The sequence below is a fragment of the Vigna radiata genome, chromosome 9 (genome assembly GCF_000741045.1).
Source record: "Vigna radiata var. radiata cultivar VC1973A chromosome 9, Vradiata_ver6, whole genome shotgun sequence".
NCBI classification, from domain to species: domain Eukaryota; kingdom Viridiplantae; phylum Streptophyta; class Magnoliopsida; order Fabales; family Fabaceae; genus Vigna; species Vigna radiata.
The window spans coordinates 5,485,740-5,502,322 of NC_028359.1; the positions used below are offsets into that span (position 1 = coordinate 5,485,740).

The 16,583-nt window shown below is 29.2% G+C and overlaps 1 protein-coding gene and 1 long non-coding RNA gene across 2 annotated transcripts in view; both read left to right on the forward strand.

Moving 5' to 3' along the window:
- Window positions 1–16,583, forward strand: part of LOC106773176 — a 96,432-nt gene that overhangs the window by 52,242 nt on the left and 27,607 nt on the right. The gene's annotated exons all lie outside the window — the stretch shown is intronic.
- On the forward strand, window positions 3,450–4,166 carry LOC111242509. Its single transcript, XR_002669604.1, has 3 exons — window positions 3,450–3,547; window positions 3,638–3,695; window positions 3,886–4,166. It is a non-coding gene; the product is annotated as an uncharacterized LOC111242509 (long non-coding RNA).

The window sequence follows — 16,583 nt, forward strand, 5'->3', positions numbered from 1 at the left end:
GCAAAAGTATATTAAAAAAATCTGAATTATTGTTATCCATGTAAAAGATTAATTTCATATTTTTATTTATTGGTTGATTTGTGCTGATTTCGCAAGATTGGAAGGAGATCCAGTGTTGAGTTCAAAGATAGGTCAGACCTAAACGAGATATGGCGTCTTTCACGGCAAATGAACGACTTCTGTTTCAGTAACTTGAAAACCTTGGTTGTGGATGGGTGCCAACTTTTATCATATGTAATCCCCTTCCATGTGCTTCCTTTGTTACCTCAATTGCAAACATTGGAAGTTCGAAACTGTGATTCTGTTAAAACCATATTTGATGTCAAATCTTCACAAGATACATTCACTTTTCCTATGAAGAAATTAGTTTTATTGAAGCTGCCAAATCTTGAAACTGATTGGAATGAAGATCCTGCTGAAATTGTTACAGAGCCTAATCCAGCTCATCCAGAACAAACAAATCCTAAGGTTACATTCCCCTGTGATTTGCCCAAGTTCAAGCATATTCGTATACATTGCATTCATGATCCAACAGCATAATAGTACATATATTCTTGTACTTCCATTGAAATTATCATGCATCAAATATTGCTTAAATCTCCTACCAATCATCGAAAGTCTCTCATCTCATTTATCAAATTTTTCATCTAAAATTTTAAACTCGAAATTGTTGCAAGTGCATACGGTATGGCCTTATTAACAGCTACCCGGCCTGGCTTGTTCATCTTTTTTAGAGTTTTTAAAATAAACGTTTTTTCTTTCAAATTGACTAGTTCACACCTATTTTTATTTTATATTGATTTGTTTAGTTTTTTTTTTACTAATTATCAGACTTATTTTAGCATAAAAATTTACGGTTTCAATTTTATATAGAGAGACGAATATATATGACTGTGCTAACTGCTTTCACTTCGTTATTGGTTTTTCTTTGTAGATAATTACATCGAACTTAGAACATCTGACCGTGAGTGAAAATGAATTGAAGATGATTGTCGATGGGAAATTTCAGAGAAACCTTTTAAACAAGCTAAAAGTTCTCGGTCTGTGCTTTGATAAGAAGTGTGATGAATATCCGGAGAATGGGTTTCTACAAGAGTTGCCAAATGTAATGAAGCTTGTGGTGTGTGGCAGTTCCTTCAAAGTGATTTTCTGCTATCAAAGACCGAATAATAGTGAAATGCTTTTACAATTAAAAGAATTACGTTTGGAGTCCCTTCAAGAGTTGGTTTCCATTGGCTTAGAAAACTCATGGACTGAACCCTTTGTCAGAAATCTAGAAACCTTTGAAGTCATTGCGTGTTCCAATTTAAAAAACTTGGTAACATGCAGAGTGTCTTTTTCAAATCTGATATGTTTAAAAGTGGAAAATTGCGATAACTTGTCATATTTGTTCACATCTTCGACAGCCAAAAGTTTGGCTGAACTTCAAAGAATGGAAATAGAAAAGTGTGAATCAATTGAAGAAATAGTGTCTAATGAAGGGGAGGAATCAGATGACGATGAAATAATATTTCCGAAGCTCAATTGTCTGAGTCTTATAGATATGAAAAATCTCCGAAGGTTTTACAAAGGGAGTTTAAGTTTTCCATTGTTGGAGGAATTGTCAATAGGACGACTTGGGTAAAAATATATATATATAACCTTAGGTACGACTTGGGTAAAAATTCATCAAAATAATATTCATAATAGAATTATACTTTTCATATATTTTTAACTACTAAGAGTTGCCTACTGCAAAACTAAATCACAAAAAAAAAAAAAAAGATAGATGGATTTTGATTATTACAATTTTTTCTATAACTTCTGATTCAAACTGGGTCCATAATTTGAACTCAAAATTATAATATTTATTTACAAATTTAATTAATATTATAACGAAATTTATGTGAAAAAAATTAAAAGTACTATACTAAAATATTTCAAAATAAACAAAATATAAATAATAAAGAGTTCGTGATATATATTATTTGTACTTAAAAATAATAAATATGAAGAAGAAAAAAAAAGAACATTGTTTAAAATAATTATAAATTTTATTATTCATAACAACAATTTTTATTTATTTATTTACACGCCTCAAATATACCGTAACGGTTCAACAAAAATATTTAACTTTATGATAACTAAATAAAATTATAAATCTCAATTCTTAACTTGGTTTTGCAAGTCGTTAGGAGAAGTAATGTGAATTACAAAACGAGATTCAGTAGAAAATTTCTTTTAAATATAGTAAAGTGGATTTCTTTTCGTAATAAAAAATAATGATAAAAATAGTGAGTATTTCATATTTGTAGAGTAATAATTTAAAGGATATCATTGACTCTTGTAAATAATTAGTTTCATATTTTTATTTATTGTTTTGCACGTGCAGAGTTCAGAGCTTGAGGAACTTGATCTAGAAAGTAGGCCAGGACTACAAGAGATATGGAATGGCTCACTACATATCCCCAACCTCTGTTTCACTGAGTTGACCAAATTGACTGTGAATGACTGTCGATTTTTGTCAGATGCAGTGCTGCCCTTCCATTTACTTCCTTTATTACCTAGATTGAAAACATTGGAAGTTGGAAACTGTGATTCTGTCAAAACCATATTTGATTTCAAATGTACAACAAAAGACACATCAATTACTTTTCCTCTCAAGAAATTGGTTTTATCCAAGTTGCCAAATCTGGAGGATGTTTGGAATGAAGATCCTCATAGAATTTTATGCATGCAACATCTAGAAGAAATACATGTCAAGGAATGTAAAGGCCTTAAAAGTGTGTTTCCCGCATCAGCAGCCAAAAGTCTTGTGGAACTTGAAGATCTAATAGTGGAAGACTGTGAGGGATTGATGGCAATTGTTGCAGATGAATCTAAGGAGGGGGATGAATTAGATGAGAATACGATAATGTTTCCTCGGCTCAGTTATTTGAAGGTAGAAAGTTGCAATAGTCTGCCATATTTGTTCACATCTTCGACAGCGAAAAGTTTGGCTAAACTAAAAACGATGAAGATAAAAGAATGTAAAGCAATTGAAGAGGTAGTGTCGAAGGAGGGGAAAGAATCTGACGAGGACGAAGAAATAATATTTAAGCAGCTCGAGGATTTGTATCTTGAAAAGTTAGATAAGCTACGGTGCTTTTATTCTGGCAATTTAACTTTTAGTTTTCCCTCCTTGGAGGAAGTATATGTCATCAAGTGCAACTCTATGAAAACTTTCAGTGCAGTAAACAAAATAAATCATCCCACAAAATGGTATTGTTCAGAATATGAGAGACCCCAGAAAGAAACCGATCTCAATTCTGCTGTGCTCAAAACTACTGCAAAGGTGGTACCTACACTTTTACGTCTAAATGTTTCTTTATAGAGAATGATAGATGATATTGTCCAGGAATTATAGGTTCCTGTATAACAATATTTTCAGACATTATTTTTAGTGTAATGTGTTTTTTAGTTGCATCGTGCTTAAAATTAACTTGCACATATTCTTTTGTTTTAAATAGGCTCCAGATGCTTCTGGTGCCATCATTTCAGTTCTCCAATAGCACAGATAGTGAATATGGTACATCAAATATTATCTAATGCTACTAAATTGTTACTTTTTTTATGGTGAGTTATGAGTTATACTATCATTTTCTCTATGCATATGCAGGTGGTGATCAATAAGAAGCAGTTTTTCACAGCATTACATGATGATTATGACTGAGTATGTAAGCAATTTTTTTTAGTTTAATTTAATATTATATTGATTTCTATTTAAATGGATGTTTTAGTTGAGACTTATGATAGAATGATATTCTCTATATATAATGCTACTTTTACTTCCTTTGTAATTAAATTCATATTCTTTTCTTAATAACTTTTATGAAAGTATAGTAATTGTTCTTGTACATTGTATAGGTTGAATCTGAGTTGCCGACTACAATATTGCAGTAACTAAGAGGAGATGGAAGGCATAATTAAAGAGTGCATGAAGATGAATCTATCTCTATTTTACTATTTTTGTGTGATTTTTTTTCAAAATAAAAAAAAAAATGTGTTTGTTCTAGCTCGTTGAAGATGAAATACATTATATTATTTATATTATGTAATGTGGGATTAAGAATGATGAACAGTCATGAACTGTCACTAAATATTGACTGTAAGTGCTTATGCCGAAAAAAAAAAAGTGTGCTTGTTTTCATATGTTGTTAATTTTATTTATATCTCAGGTTTGATCATAATACTTTATTGGAGCTGAGCAACACTTAGCCTGCTTTTACTTCGTCATTGCTTTCTATCTGTAGCTAAGAACTTAGAAAATGAAATGAAGATATTACTCTGTGCTTTCATATTGAGTTGTATTTCTGGAATTTATGGAACACCTCTTGTGGTGAAATGTGGAGAACCTTGTGGTGTGTTATGGTTTCTTGAAGGGACACCTCTTACAGCTGAAAGAATTACACTTGAAGTCCTTTCGGAAAGGGGTTTTCATTGGGTGAGAGAACTCTTGAACTGAGTCCTTTGTTAGAAATCTTTGAAATCAACTGAAAGGAATGGAAATAAAAAGGTGAAAATGAATTAAGAGATAGTCTCGGGGAGGAAGTGAGCATGAAAAGTTAATATTCGTGCAGCTGCAGGTTTTGTATCATTGGCTAAGCTGTTTTTATTGTATCAATTTTACTTTATGTTTTCCTTCGAGGAAGTGTTCCGAAGATAATAAAAATAATATTCGAAAGTTAAATTTACATAATTTTTTTATATAAAAAATATGCAAAGTAATGAAATGTACCAAATAAAAGAAACAAATTGCTCACACTGTCTTTTACAAGAAAAGATTTTAGACTTCATTTCTTCATCAACCATTATGTAGAAATTTATTTATTTTTATTGTTTCGTTTGTGAGAATTTTTAAAAGAAAAGTTTGTTTAAAATATTTTATATGGTAAAATATTAAAAATGCTAATATTTTTCTATATAAAATATTTAAAATAATAAAGTTAAGAGTGAAACAATAAAATCATATCTTATATTATATAAGAAAGAAAACATAGTAAATATTTTAAGAAAAATAAGAATAAATATAAAAACGCTTCTAGGACCGTTAATCAAACATAATTTAAAATTTCATGTGATAGAAAATTAAATTAAAATTAAAATTAAGTAAATATGTAATTTGCATCCTTGTCCGTTAATTTAGTCTCAATCAATCAAGCTGGGGTTGAATTTCAAAATAACATCTACTGAGTTCTATTCCTAAACTAAAAAAAGGATTTCGTCTCTTAAAACTAATAAAAAATGAAAGTTTATGATGGTTTTAAAAGTTATAGAATTCAATAATAATCACAAAATAAAAAAAAATTAAAAAATAGTTAGAGATCTTTTTATAAAATGCTTAAATTGAGGAAGCAAGTAATATTTTCTTACTGAAAAAGTTGACAGTGCAAAGAATTTCCAATTTTACGAAAATTAAATTGGATTTTAAATCAAAGACAAATTTTAAATGAATTGAAGATGATTGTGGATGGAGAATTTCAGGGTAACTACTTTCCCAAGTTAAAAGTTCTTATTCTGTGCTAAATGTATTTCTAGAATTTCTACAACTGGTGCCAAATGTATAGAAGCTTGTAGTGTACCATGGTTCCTTTTTGAAGGGGATCTTCTGCTGTCAAACTTCTAATAATGTTGATGACAGTGGGCACATCTTGCAGCTGAAAAACTCATTGAATTTGTCATATCTATGACATATAATTAAGCATGCTGCAAAATTATTATAATTTATTTAAATATTTTAGAAATAATATATATATATATATATATATATGAGTTTGTTTTTCAGTTGAATCTATGTTATAGGATGATATAGAAAATGTTGGAATGAGAGAGATAAAAGAGGAAGGATTGAGAAGAATGAGGGAGGTAAGTAAGAGTTTGGGTTTCTTTTTTCTTTTTTTAGTTGTGAGAATGAAAATTATTTAAATACCTTGACTTTAAAACTTAGAATTTTTTCTACTATTCATAATACATTGTTAAAACGTACCAATTGAAAAACAGGCGTACCCGGGTTAACAAATCTCATATATATATATATATATATATATATATATATATATATATATATATATATATATATATATATTTATATATATATATATATATATATTTATAATACAATATAATATAATGTGTGTGTACCTACGACTTTTTAAACAATTCTTAAAAATAATAGTCATAATTTGATTGTTCTTCCTTTTTTTTTAACTACTATATAGGAGTAGCCAACAAGTGTAGTGTAGGTGACACCAAAGATATATCAATGTAATTTTAATCATTACAAATTTCTCTATCTAATTAAAATCTACACACTATTTCTACAATTTAAATTTCCAATTGTATTGATTTACAAGTTTAATTAAAAATTATGATGAATTTTTTTGAATAATGTTGAATAAAAAAATAAAAGTAACAAAGGTTTGTGATGAAGATATCTGACATGGGAGTGAAATGTTAAATGTGATAGGTACTGCTTTCATGGTATTCACAATCAACTGAATTCTATTGATAGCTGGAGATAGAATTGTTTTATTTTTACCAAAAACTCAATTTTTATATAAAAACTATTCATGAAGATCAAAGGAAAAAACAAAAATGTTTAAAATAATAATAAATTACAAATTTTTTGTTCCGATAACTAAACAAAATTATAAATCTCAAATCTTAACTTGTTAAGAAGCTCTTGAAGTGATGTAATCTAAAATAGAAAAGGGGAATCGGTAGAGAAGTTATTTTATAGATATAGTCAACTGAGTTTTCTTAATTAAAAATAATTCTTAATAAAATTAGTAAATATTTCATATTTCTTAATTAAAAATAATTCTTAATTAGTGAATGTTTCAAGGTGACCACATTGACTGTGTTCATGTGCAGGTTTTTTTCTACGAATAAAAAATAATATACATTTTCTTTCGGGAGAGAATCTCTAACTAGGATATTATTTTTCTTCCTTGTAAATATAATTCAATTAATTAAGAAAGTTCAATAACACAGGCATAAAAAAAAAACAAAGGGTAGTTATTCATTCTTTGAATTATTATTTTTGTTTTTAGTCTTATTATGCATAAAATTAACTTCTATATATATTCCACTAGTGTAGAAAAGAAATATGATATTGATTGTTTTTATAATCAGTAACGATTTCGCTACTAATGCATATTAATATAAGATAAAAAAAAAAACTTTTAGTTTTGATTATGAATTAAAACAAAATGGTTCACAATTTACTTTGGCAATAAAAAAATAATATACATTTTGTTTCGGGAGAGAATATGTAAGTCTGATTTTATAATTTTAAAATTATAAAATCAACTCTGAATTAAATCAATTTTAAAATAAAAATATATTTGGCATTGGTTGTAGTGAACTAATATGCTTTACTTTAAAATTAATTTAAAAATTAGCATATAAAATTTGTTGTAAAAAACTGACAAAATAGTATTTTATGAGACGGTCACTGTCCTTAAGGACTTTCCGCAGTGTGTTGTGCAAGTCCTCAATATACAACCAGAACTTCTCAGTTGAGGCTCAGAACTAGCAACGATTTCTTTAAAGAGTATAAAAACAAACCCAGAATATTTTTAGAAGAGAAAAAGAATACAAGAAAATAAGTTTTTAGTGTGTCTTGAAATGGAGAAAAAATTTTCTATTTATAAAACTAGGGAGGAATCAATTAAATAAAAGAAATTAAAAATCATAAAGATTTTTAAGGTTGCAGCAATTAAAATAATTTAACATTAATGTTTGCCAATTAAAAAATATAAAGGTTGTAAGTTAAGAAAGTTAACGTTGGCAAATATTAACGTTGCAAAGCAACGTTTTCATATTTTGCAATATATTATAACAAAATTTTAGAGTCTACTACACAATGCAAATTGAACACACTAAATAATTAGCAATTTAGCATTAACTTTTACTTGTTAGGATCTACCTATGATCAAAATGTATATTTTCCTACATAATCAAGCAATATTTTCCTAACTAACACTCTGATTTAGAAATTCGCAATATCCCTCCATAATCAAGGAAACATACTTTTCGTTGAATGTTAATTCTAAAATAAATTACAAACCTCATTTGAGTCCCTTCTTTTTAGAAAAATCTAAAACCGATATAATAAAATCAATTATAACTAAAAAATAAAATTGATTTATCTGGACAGTTTTGGATTTGTTTCTATACTTTTTACGTGGCTAGGACTTTTTATTTTATTTTTGTCTGTGATTCACTTGTCTATTACATGTAGAACAAGTAATTCTCGTGTATTATATCAGTAAAAATGTCTAAATAATTATCAATTTTAACAATATTTTATTGTATATATAATTAGCCATAATCAAATGATAATATGAAAAATTTACATGGTAAGTTTTACCAATTTTTAACTCACTTTTTCTTTCTTACTCATAAAGAAGCGGAATATGACAAGCGCAACCCAATTATTTATCTTCTCAGAAATTAAATTTTTTTATTTTTCAATATAATTTATTGATACATTAAATAATTTTTTATAATTTTTATCGTGCATAATATTCACAATGTTATTTTTTTTAGGATTAATTTTTTATAATATTTTTATTGTGCATAATATTCACATTGTCTGCCACATTTTACATATTGTGTAAGTGGACATAAATATAGACAACTGAAAGTTGTTTACATTCATTACAAGACAATGCTTCATTGGTGACCCTAATAACAAATCAACGGTAAAAGAGTGTCTGTGTCGTGTAGGCCGAAAGCCCATCCTTCAACCCTCTGGATACGTTTTGTATCGCTTGAAAGATCGACTTTAGTATGGCATCTATTTGATCAATGCTTATATAATTTTGTATTAATTAATAATTAAAGCTAGCCTTGGTATTAGTTAATGCTGTATATTTATTTTAAAAAATTTATATTAGAGATAGTGTTAGTTTAACTGATATTAATTTTATTTTCTTTTAGAAAAATTCATAATAAAAAAAATTATTTTGTAGTATTGACGTAGCTCATGATATTATTGTTTTTATTAAGTTACATCCATATAGAATAGGTTTGGCTCACTTTTTCATTAATATTTTTATTGTTTATTTATTTTCTCTATTTAGAACGGATTAGAAAGATGCTTAATTTTGTAATATAGGCTTGATCAACATGATGTTTAATATTATTATTTTTTATTTGTGTTTGGTTAGAGGGATCTTGTTATAAACTCTTTCATTAAATTTTTATTTATTTATTTATTTATTCTACTTAAAATCGATTAGACCAACACTTATATTTGTAGTGTAGACTTAATCTACATAATGTTTGATATTATTAATTCTTATTAAATTGTGTCTATTTAAAGTGGTGACAACTCTTTAATTAATATTTTTAGTTTTTATTTATTTTTTGTATTCAGCGTTTATATTAATAAAAAGTTATTTTATAGCGTGATTTAACTTATGTTCAATATTATTACTTTTCATTAATTTGTATTCAATTAAAGTGAGCTAACACACTCTTTCATTAATATTTTTTTTTTTTTATTTCTTTTACTTATTTCGGTACCAACATTTATAATAATAAAAATTCATTTTGTAGCACCGATTTTGACCAGAGCTGTTAAAATTGATTAATTTGCGGGCCAATCCGATCCATCATGGGTTCGAGTCGGGTTGGGTTTGAAAAAGTTATATTTTTTTTTTGTGTGTCAATTTACTCATTTAAACTAGGCTTATTCGGGTTGAACTCGTGGTGGACCGAATTGACTCACCTACCTAATTTTATTTTATTAAAATTTAATTTTAATTTTATAAAAAAGTATTTATTATTATTTTTTGCTTGAAAAATTAATTTAAGTTCTCTATTTTTAAAATTAATTAAACACCCCATATTGTATATATTCATTTTGGGAGTGTAATTTGTTTAGATTTGAATTACAAAAAGTTTGTAATTTTTTTTATTTAAAAAAATTGTACTTAAGTGAGTCAATGAGCCAACCTATTTATCCACCAACCTGTGGTAGGTCAAGGCGAGTTCGAATTTTTCTAACTCGTTAATAAATGAGTTGGGTTGGATTGACTCACTAAGTGATCAAGTCGGACTTGGTGACCTGCTATGATAACACTAGTTTTGACTCATACAATATCTAATATTTTTTTTTTATTTGATTAATTTGCACTCATTTAGAGTGGATTTGATCCACTTAATTCTTTATATATTTAAGTTTGTATTGAGTTAGAGTTGGTTTGAGGGAGTTAGAGGTGATATTTAATGATAATTAATATCCAATACTGTTGTACTGAGTGTTGAATTTGATGAAGTATTACAACTTTAACATAAGTTTAAAATCGGTTGGTATTCATAATATTACAAATATAAAATTTTCTTGAAGTAGCCACATTTTGCATAATGCCTAAAAACATTAACTTGTAAGTTTCCTAGACCTACGCAGTGAAATGAGAAGAGTATTAAGTTAAAATTACTATGCAATAGTGACGGAAGCTAACATTGCATTTCACGGGGGACAAAAAAAAAATAGAGAAAATACATACTCGTTGAATATTAGACGATATAAATTAAAATTGTCGTCTATAACTATATAGACAATGATTTCTGTTTTTTTTTTCGAACTTTGGATGACCGAGTATATAGAGAAATCATCTCCTATAGAGCAATAGATGATGATTTTAAGTTAACCGCTTTCTAATCTTTCTCAATAATTTAAAGATTATGACTCCTTCGTAATAAATAACATTTTTAAGAAGATTACCGTCTGTTTTCATATATATATATATATATATATATATATATATATATATATATATATATAGAGAGAGAGAGAGAGAGAGAGAGAGAGAGAGAGAGATATAGATATATATGAGTAAAATGTAATAATTTTGTATTTATTTTAATTATTGATATATATTTTATGGAACACTACCTTTTACCATATTATCATGTTATAATGAAATGTCTGTTGTTGTTGGTTTTCTTTTTTCATGTTAATTAGTGTTTGAAGGAGTGGGTTGGTTAATGTATGATGCAATAACAAGGATTTTAGAATAAATTAGACGTTTAATGATTGATTACTTTGTTGAGTGGGTGGAATGTGCACCAATATTTTAAAACGACTTGGGAAGTGTTGTAATGAGTCATAAAATAAAGTGAACAGAAGATCCTGATAGATATCTATCTAATCTTTATGGACTACATGTTTTTATATAATCCAAAAGATATTCTCTCCGCGTTACCTTTCACATGTAATAAAATATAAACAATGACAGTAATGATTACAAATTTAAAGCATTATTTGTTGGCTTTTAGAGACTATAGCATGTGAACACTAAAAGTGTTGTGTAATACGTGATATTACCGGCCTTTGCCAAATACCTTTTCTTTTCTTTTGATATATTTTAAAGTGAAGGGACTGATTGGAGGAAGAAGGATATTGAAGTATTTATTTTATTTTCGGATCATGATATTTTGATAACTTTTTTAATAATATTTTGATAACAAGGTATGTGTCATCACTTTATTGGTCTATTTGAATTTATGTTTAAAAAAATATTTGAAATGGACCAATCACAAGTTGTTACGTATGTGTTGTTAAAAAACTGTCAAAAAAAGTGTTGTTAAAAGAACTTTTTCCTTTATTTTCTTCTGTTTTGACTGTTCTTTCAAGCTTTGTTAAGAGTCTCTCGCTGCTTTAGTTGTCGTCATGGTGTGGTAAAGTAAACTCTCATGAAAACATGATGCTCTCTATTTGAACTTCAGGTTTTCTATGTCTTATTATACTAAAAAAAATTGAAATTATTGACGGACATAATCCATCGAAAACAATCAAATTATGTCTGTAATTTATATTTTCTGACAATTTACCGACAATCAAAGATTTGTCGGTAATTTACAATCGGTAACCATTATCGACGAATATTGATTGTCAGTAATTACTGACGAACATATTCTTTGATAATTACCAACAAACGAGCCTTTCGGTAATTATCGACGATCGTCGGTATGTCTATCGGTAAGGTCGTGAGAAAGTCCCATGGAATTTGTATTGTTTGACTACCCCACATTCACATAATTAGACTTGCACAAAACAATAATATGTAATCCATATCCAGACAATCAGAACTATAAAGACTACATTAAACCCTACATATGAGAAACATCTTTGGTACAAATTTTTCATATATTGATTCAGTATAAGCATATAAACCTATGTCTTGTTTAGTATCAATTTGAATATCCTTAACATTGGACTCTCCACTACACCCACTCAATTTGGACTGATTTATTCCATTGATTTCGACTATTCACTCCACAACTACCTTCTTGACTTCAAGATCCTTTTTAGCCAAGTCAACAACATCCTTATGAAGAGAACACCATTAACCATTTTTATAGAACATCAGACCTTGAGCTATCTACTAAAGTTTAGAGCAAGAAGAAGAAAGAGGAGAATGAGGATTAAGAATTTTAGAACCCTGTGTGTTTGTGTTTACATTTTTATTCTTTAGTTTAATGCAGTTTCAATTTTAGGCTAGTTTAGTATCATTTAAAAGTTGTTTACATAGTTACCTAGCATTTTCAATTACTATGAGTAGTTTTCAATTTAGGCATTTTTAGCCTATTCTAGTTGCTCATTTTAGTTTCTAGGTAGTCATATTTTGAGTTTTATGTAGTTTTTGTAGTTTGAGTTGTTTCTTAGCTAGAATTTACCATTTTAAACTTGTTGGCATAGTTTATTTACAGTTTCTTAGGATAGTTTAGTACAATTTTCAATTTTGACCTCTTAAGAAGAGTTTTTGAGGTTTTGTTAATAGATTTTGTCTCTATTTTTGACTCAATTTTCCAGATTTATACATTTCCAATTTTGCTAGCTAAGCTTTTAAATAGATAGGGTATCTAGTTGAAAAGTTTTTCCTTAGCACTTATTGGTCTTGTTTGACCCTTTTATTCTGAATTATAGTTCATTGAAAACCTTTGGCCTATAAAACCTTGTCTAGACCTTGTCATAGAGCTGTGGGGTGAATTAGGTCATGCAATGGACCACTGTTGAGTTCAAGTGTGGGGATGTCATTGACAAGAGAGTTGACCAATGGTTGGTTTGCAATTGAGCTTCAAATGTTATAGCAATTGTGGGAGAAGCTAGAGAGAGATTAAAATACACTTGTGCTGAACTTAAAAGAGATTAGAAAAGACTAAAAGCCTCTAGCTTTCATTTGCAGTTACTTAATTTTGTTTAGATACATTTTTGTAGTCAAGTCTTATTTGCGTAGTTTTAATTCTTGTGTTTAGTAATACAAGATGGTACATATGTTGAGGTTTTAGAGGTACATTTGTCATAGGAGAAGCTTTCAAGATGAGTTTACCATGATAAAAAAGTTTCAAAAGTTACCATAATGGACTTTCACATAGGAATTGATTTTGGAGGCTTAAGTGGAGTGTCATGGTATAGTTGGACTTGTTACTTCCTATAACAGGTCAAGGAGCTTAAAGAGGCACAAGGGATAACAAGGAGCTTAAGTGGAGTGTCATGATCTAGTTGGACTAGTTGGATTTGATTTTGCTTTGTGTGCTTGAGTGATTTTAGGTTACATGATGTATCTGATGGCAGTGATGACATCATCTACTAATGGATGCTAGGAGGACTCAGATAACAACATTTACTGATGAATGTTGTTATGATGAAGATGACGAATGAAAACATCTATTGATGGATGTTGCCATGATAAGGATGAAGAATAATAGCATCTACTAAAGGATGATATGTGATTAAGCATCTATTGATGGATTCTATGTGATTAGACATCTATTGATGGATGTCATTGACAACATTTACTGATGGATGCTGATGAAGATGAGAAAGATTAACATCTACTAATGGGTGCTAATGAGAAAGATTCGCATCTACTGATGGATGCTAGAAGATTCAGAGATAGCATCTACTGGCGAATGCTATAATATCAGGATTTTTTTTATTTTTATGCTTGTTTGAATTTCGTTTATTTTGTTTTTAATAAGCTATGTACTTGGTTGAAAGAATAACTCTACAATAGTTTATGAACTATTTTGTGATGAGTAATATTGTCTTTTGTTGCTCTATGGTTTTAAAATGCATGGTTGAGTTAATGATTGAATTAGCTATTAAGCACAAATAGTGGTTGCTCATAATTGTTTAAAACAGATGCATGGTTTCAATTGTGATTGATATGCTTGGCAAGATATATATTAAATTGTGGAACTTGAGTTAACCTGTGAGAGGTTGGGCTCCAGAGTTTTATTGTTGAATGCTATTGCTTTGGAATCATAGTTGATTATGCCTAAGTTTTTCTGTTGAACTATTTGCTTGGATGTGTCATATGATCAAGGCCATTTGTTCTTCTGCCATATAAGCCAATGCAATTTTTGAACCCAACAAAAGAACAATGTTTGTTCTATCCTTTGAACCTTAAGCCTAAATTTGTGAAAAAACCCTTTTTGAAATCTTTACCTTGAGTTGAGTTGAGTAGATTTGTATGGTATGGAGAAAGGTTCAAGTTTGGGGTTGTTGATGAAATTTGAAGAAGAATTGTGAAAATAACAATAAAAAGAGCATTGAGCTAAGTGTTGAACAAAATTGAAAAAGAAAAGAAATGAAGAAAAAAAAGGAAAAGCTCAATGAATGAAAAGTTGGGAGTAAGATGAGAATGGTTTCTCAAATATAAAGGAGAAAGAGAGATTATGGTTAATGTGAAAGGATTTTTTTTACTCTCTTAACTCAAGGAATTTTGTTGTCCAGAAAAACCAATTTTCAGCCCAACCACGTTACAAGCCTTAGAAAGTCCTTATGATGATAACTTGCTTGGGAATGTGTTTTAATGTGTTTAAATGAATGGAAAATTTGATCTATGTGACATTGTGATAATAGAGTGAAAGAGACACTGACACCTCACTATACACCTTTGAGTTTGAGTGAAACACTTTTGAGTGCTTAAGTGAAATACTTTTGAGTGCTTGAGTGAAATACTATCTTTGGTGAGGAATGGTTCCATGTATTACAAGTTAACATTCTGCTTGGTTGTTGATCACTCATCTTTTTGCATATGTTGTGTATTCATTGTTATGTAGGCACCATAATTGAAGCTTAATTGGCTAAGACATCATTATTTCTTGACTTATCTTTCTATGATGAGCATACATGAGTGATTTACTTGTCTTAGAGAAAAATGCTTTCTAATGTACTAGACCATTGTAGTATATATATTTTATGTAAGCCAAGTTACATTTTGCTTGAGCGCAAGCAAAGTTTCAAGTTTGGGGTTGTGATAACGGTTGAATATACTATTATCAGTGATTCAATTTTGATACTAAATGCACCCTTCTTGACTTAGAAACTTGCTTTAACTCATGTTTTTGCTTTAATTTTTTGAATAAGAGAATTGAGGTTATACTTAATGATTTTATTACTAAATTCCCTTAACTTTGTAGGTTAATAGAGTGATTTGGAAGAGGAGTCAAAGTATGAAGGAGTCGAAACTCAAGGAGCGAGCATAACTACAGAAAAAGAGAAAAAAATATGCAGTGCTGAAAAAGTTGTCCAAGCTGAGCACCCCTTTTAGGGGGGTTGAGTGCCAGAAGTTGCTGTCCAAAGCTTGGGCGCTCTTTTAGGAGCGCTAAGCACCAGAATTTGCACCACAGCACGCCTGGGTGCCCTGAGCGCCAGTACTCGCTATTTCACGCCTGGGCACTAAGCATCGACGACGTGGGCTTGGACTTGTTTTCTGTTATTTTTATGATCTATTTAAAACCCAAATGTCCTAAGGTTTGTATCTTTTGATGGTTTGAGCACAAAAACACGTTTTTCACCCCTTTAGGGACAAATTTGGGGATGTGACAACTCTCCTCTTCTCTTTCTAGGATTTTTCTATTTCTTCCATTCCATTGTACACCTATTTTCTTCATGATGATGGAGAACTAATCTCATTTGTTATTGGGAAAGATGTAACCTCTAACTCTCTTGTATTTGAATTGATTCTTGTTATTAATATATGCTTCTTTCATTAATTGTTAGGGCAATTCTTCTTCGCTCAATACTTGCTTTGTTTAACTCATTCATTAGCATGATGTATGATTTGCATGAGTATCGAAAGGTATCTTACAATTCAGGTTTTTGAGAATTATTCCCAGAAGCAGTATTGCTCAAGAATGGGGGTATGAGTTCTGGTTGTATTAAGCTACTAATCGTAATGCATAATTAATTGTTAGGGATGCAAGGAATTGAGACCTACTAATTAAGGATAGGTTTTCTTTGCCGAAGAATTGGGTTTTAAGTACTTTAGATAGTGACATTGACATTAATGAAGAAGATGAATTCGTACATGCACGAAAGTAATTAAGTGAAATCTAAACTCCAACAACCTATTCATTCCATATTATCAACTTCATCCATTCATTCTAGTGTTTAGTTTCAATTATTCAAATTGCATTCATGTTTATTTTTCTGCACTTTACATTCAAAACTCCCAAAATATTGCTTTCAATCTTAATTAGTTAAGCAAAAGCACAACTGTTTAGTGCCATGAGTTTCTTGGGAAACGATACTTGGTCTT